This window comes from Hibiscus syriacus, unplaced genomic scaffold (genome assembly GCF_006381635.1).
Source record: "Hibiscus syriacus cultivar Baekdansim isolate YM2019G1 unplaced genomic scaffold, ASM638163v2 tig00117016_pilon, whole genome shotgun sequence".
Lineage (NCBI taxonomy): Eukaryota > Viridiplantae > Streptophyta > Magnoliopsida > Malvales > Malvaceae > Hibiscus > Hibiscus syriacus.
In genome coordinates, this window is record NW_024063525.1 from 7108397 (window position 1) to 7114396 (window position 6000).

The following is a 6000-nucleotide window of genomic DNA, read 5'->3' on the forward strand; positions in this document are numbered from 1 at the left end:
GTGAATAGGAAGATTCATTAAGGGTGATTTGGTCATATCCCAATTAAATGAATATTATATTCATTTATAGTGGAATATAGTGTAAAATTAGATGAAATGCACCCAACATTTCACCCAAATTTGCTATCTTCTTCTCCAACTAGACGTGGGCTTTTTCAAAAGTAAGAGAAAGCTTCATCTCAATTTTTAACTAATTTACTTAGGATTTTGTGTAAGTTGTAAATAGAAAATTGTTGTACGTGAAAAACTCTATCTTTTGGTACCAATATTGCATGGTAATCTTGTTGGTGTTCAAAGATCACAAATTTAAGGGTTTGTGTTAATATAAGGGATCATGAAATTGATGATGAATATGGATGTTTGTGAGGTAGTAGATTCATATTTAAGCATGTATGATGATAAGAACATGTTTAATTTTTCTAGAACTTTTTCTTTAAGTTTTGGCCATGGATTGTTTGAGTGAGAAAAATTATGGAAAAATTATATATGGGTTGGAAATGATGAAAGAAGTATTCTACAAGTCTTAGAAAATTTTAAGGACCATTTAGTAATTTTTAAAAAGTTGGAGATCAATTAGTAAATTCTGGAAAATTGAGGGGTTGTTGTATAAGTGTTGTATAATTGATGTATTATGCTAGAAATTGTTGATTTGGAATTTAAATGAGTGTTATATGTGAAAAATGACTATTTTGGAAGTTCAAAAAGATTTGTGATTTAAGTACAACATTTGTAAAGTTGGAATACTTAAATGTAATTATGCTTTTGTAAAAGCATTTAAATGGAAATAAATTCAATGCTGGAATTATTGGTATTAAGAATGTATGTGATAAATTGGTGAAGGACCATTTTGTGTAAATTGGAAAAGTTGGTTCCAATGTTAAAAGGAATTATTAAGAGATAAGTATTTTGATAGATAATGAGTTTCATATATATTATGGAGCTATTTTGGGATATGTTTATGTTAGTACAAAACTAACATATGTATTGTTATGAATTTGTGAATTATGCAGATCGTAATTGATTTGTGATCGAAGCCAGTCAAATAAAAAAAGGGTTTATTGTGGACAATAGTGAGGCACATATATATTTGGAAAATTTTAAAGTGTCAAGGTGAGTGCAATACATGCATGAAATTATACATGGATGTTTTATACATCATCAGGAAAACTTGCGATAAGTCGACCTTATTTATATCAGCATGATATATGCTATTTTTATAACTTCAACATGACATTGAAATGTCACGGTATGAAATTAAAATGCATTGATCATGAAAAATGTGATATTTTACCATGAAGGTTTTCAGGTATGAACTGCCCAATGTTAAATTTGATAATATACTTTTCAATGGATGGATTGAATAAAATAGACTATATGCCCAAGTAAGTCATTGAGGGACGGGGTATAGTTTGCATGTCATAGAGTATAGCAGCTGTAGGTTTATATTTCACTATAGTGTGTAAGGACACTAAGCGTATATGGTGGGCACGACCTTATGTGTAGCATTATGGTGCAAATATTACTCAAATACCCAGGGTCCTCAAAATGGGTTATTTTCTATGGTTTATAGATTATTGGTTAATAAATGGTAAGCATGAAAATAAGCTTATGAGCTTATTGAATAAATGGCAAGTATATTGGTAAGAAATTTTATACTCAGTTATATTATTTTGATCATGGTAAAATATTGGATATGTTGTTAATATGATTTTAATGTATTTGGTTTTTATAATGAAATTCATGCATGAGTTGTATTGTACTGTTATTGTTTTAATTGCCCCACTAAGTATATACTTAGTGTGTGATGATTTTCACGCATAGGTAAAAAGTCTGTAGTGGAATAAAGGGTTCAAAACGACTTCAGCATCTAAGAGTATATTTCAATATCAGTAAGACATCATACAATGTAATGATGACTTTATTAGTGGCATGTACTTATTAATGTTCTATTTACTTTGTCGATCATATTTGGAAACAAAATTGTAACTTTATAGTGATGAAATAAAAAATGGTTGTCCCTTGTTTCCATATGTAATAGGGTAAGGGGGAGATAAGATAGTAGGCTGCCCCCAACACCAGGTTGAGAGCAGCTTCCGTAGAAGACCTTCGAATTATGAAATGCCCTCCGTGGGACTCGATACACATTTTAAGTTAAAAGTTTTATGCATCGATGCACTGTTCACGCCACTGTAGCAGTCCATCGGCACATTGTTCACGGGTACTGTTCATCACTGTTCACGGTATTGTTCATCACTATTCATAAAAATATTTTGTTTTAAATTGTTATAATGAAGCATAATTCATATGATATGATAATTTTGATAATATCAATTACCATTTTAAGAAAATAAAGTTTAAATTGTGATTGCAAAGGAAATTGGTTTTAAAAAAATTCAGGTGACATTTATAATCTGTATAGGTATAATTATACGGGTTATGGGTGTTACATTTATTGGCATCAGAGCTACAGGTTTAGCCAATTCTAGGACTAAACCGAGTTTGTTTTAAATCAAAAAGTGTATACATGCCACTAGGATGTCAAAGGTTACTGATAGTTGTATATATACTGTGATGATGTTTATTTGGAGTAAAGTTACTCTTTACTAATGAACAATGATTTTGACTGTGTTCAGATGTCAGATCATCAAGAATCGAGTAGGGCAGACGAGCATGTTACTCCCGTACAGAGTGGGAGTAACGAGGTGAATTAGAAGCCACCCAATGCTCAGCCAAATGTAGAGCCGCCTAATCTAAATCAACAGGATATGCCTGTTCAAGATAGGGGATTGTTCTTACAAGCACTAGACACCATTATTAACCGTCGAACCCCAGTGTCAGTTCTAAAGAATTGAGGAAGATGAAAGCACCTGAATTTCGAGGTGATTCGGATGCTAATCCGATGGCTGCTGATTTCTGGTTGAATGGTGTCAAGAATATGCTCAACACAATTCCTTTTGATGATCAAGGAAAATTGGAAGGGGTTTTGTCTCTACTGATGGAGCAAGCTAGTGTGTGGTGGAATACAGTCGCCGCACGAGTTTCCACTCAACAAATCACATGGGAATTCTTTTTTAGGGAAATTCAAGGAAAAGTATATTGGGGACGTGTTTGTTAATGAGATGATGCAACAGTTCCTAAATTTAAAGCAATCTGACAGAATAGTTTATGAGTACCAATGCGAGTTTCATAAGCTGAGTCGATTTACTTCGGAGTTTATTCTGACTGAGAAATCTAGAATTGATAGATTTGTTTCTGGATTGGATACTCAGTATAAGAGAATTCTAGTTTCTCATCATTTTACTGCTTTCCAAGAAGCGGTAAACAAGGTTAAAGCTATGGAAAAAGTTATCCTAGAAGATATAGAGGCGAAGAAGGCTCAGACAAACAAAAGGTTTGGAAGCTCTTACTCTGCATCATTTTCTAAACGTAACAAGGGTCAATAGCAGAAAAGTTACGCTTCCTCAGTATCCACGGGCAGAAAAGGATTTTCTGGAGAAAAGTCCAAACAGACACCGACAACTTCGGTGGGTACTCAAAGTTTAGGGGTTTCGCCCGGCTGCAGAATGTAAGTTTTGTGGAAGGAGACATTCTGGCCAATGTTGGTTTACTGAAGGAAAATGTTATAACTCTGGGCAAGCGGGACATTATAAAAGGCATTGTCCGGAGTTAAATCCATATCAGACAGTATCGGGACCTCAGAAGGGTAGAGGTGGCAAAATGAGTAAACCTGGTACATCTGAGACTGCATCTAATCGTGAAGACAAAACTACTGCAAGAGTTTATCACATCAAGACTGATGATGACAGAGATGCTCCTGAGATTGTAGCAAGTACGTTTTATCTATTTGATGACCCTGTTTTTGTTTTGATTGATCTTGGTTCTACATACTCGTATATAAGTACAAAATTGGTAAGAGATAGAGGAATATTTTTATAACCTATTTCTAGGGATATTGTGGCAATCAATCCATTGGGCCATAGTGTGAAAATTTATCGGATTAGTAACAAATGTCCGATAAAGATACAAGGAGTGGAATTTCCTGCAAACTTATTAGAATTGCCTTTTGAGGAATTCAGGATAATCTTAGGCATGGATTGGCTATCTTCCTACTATGGTTGGGTAGATTGTTGTTTGAAGATATTGTTTTTAAAGGATACAACGGGTTCAGAGATAATATTTGTTGGAGAAAGGTTAAATCCCTTATCCAATGTGATTTCAGCTTTTACTACTAAGAAATTATTGTCACGGGGATGTTAGGCAATTTTAGCAAATGTGTTGGATACTAGAACTGCTGAAGTTAAGTTGGAAAGTATTCTAACTGTACAAGAATATCCAGAGGTGTTTCCGGATGAGCTACCTGTATTACCTCCAGATAGAAAGGTGGAGTTTGGGATTGATGTATTCCCAGGTACAACACCTATTTGGATGGCTCCTTATCGAATGGCCCCAACAGAGTTAAGAGAATTAAAGGCTTAATTGCAAGAGCTACTGGATCGAGGATTTATAAGACCAAGTATTTCACCTTGGGGTGCACCGGTGTTGTTCGTGAAAAAGAAAGATGGATCAATGCGGTTGTGCATAGATTATCGACAGTTGAACAAGGTGACCATAAATAACAAGTATCCTCTTCCGAGGATTGATGACTTGTTTGATCAGCTTAAGGGAGCAGCAGTTTTCTCTAAGATTGATCTTCGATCGGGATATCATCAATTAAAGATTAAAGAGGAAGACGTTCCAAAGACAGCTTTCAGAACACGGTATGAACACTACGAGTTTGTAGTAATGTCGTTTGGGTTGACAAATGCTCCAGCAGCATTCATGGATTTGATGAATCGAGTATTTCAACCTTATTTAGATCAATTTGTGGTGGTATTTATTGATGATATTCTGGTATACTCAAAGACAAAGATAGAACATGATGTTCATCTTCGTACTATGCTCGAAATACTGAAGGATAAAAAGTTATATGCCAAACTGTCAAAGTGTGAGTTTTGGCTATCAGAAGTTGCTTTTCTTTGTCATGTTGTCTCGGAAGAAGGCATAAGAGTTGATCCTAAGAAAGTTCAAGCAATATTGGAGTTGAAACCTCCAAAGAATTTACGGAGGTCTGAAGTTTTTTGGGACTTGCTGGTTATTATCAAAGGTTTGTGAAAAACTTTTCGATGATTGCTTCTCCTTTAACAAATCTCTTGAGAAAGGATGTTTCATTTGCTTGGACTGAGAAATGTCAAGAGAGTTTCAAAACTCTAAAGAAGATTTTAACAGAAGCACCAGTGTTGGTACAACCAGAATCAGGCAAAGAGTATGTTGTGTATAGTGATGAATCTTATAATGGTTAGGGTTGTGTACTTATGCAAGATGGTAAGGTGGTAGCCTATGCTTCTTGACAATTAAAGACGCACGAGAGGAATTATCCTACTCACGATCTTAAGTTAGCAGCGGTAGTTTTTGCTCTAAAGATTTGGCGTCATTATTTGTATGGTGAGAGATGTCATATCTACACGGATCATAAGAGCTTTAAATATCTGTTGACTAAAAAAGAGCTCAATTTGAGACAAAGAAGATGGATAGAACTTTTAAAGGACTATGATTTGATCATTGAATATCATCCGGGTAAAGCAAATATTGTGCCAGATGCACTTAGTCGGAAAACTTTTGCAGATTTGCGAGCTATGATGTGCGACTATTATTGAAAGAAAATGGCATATTGTTGGTTGAATTAAAAATAAAGCCGATGTTTTTAAATCGGATAATAGAGCTACAAAAAAAGATGGCAGATGCTTGGAAAAGATTTCACTAGTGGAAAAAGGTGAGACTAAGGATTTTAAAATCAAGTCAGATGGATGTTTGTATTACCAAGGAAGAATCTATATTCCACATGATAATCAGTTGAAGAAAGATATTCTTTATGAGGCACATTATAGTCCACTGACTATGCATCCAGATGGGAGAAAAATGTATCATGATGTAAAGAGTTGATTTTGGTGGTCGGGTATGAAA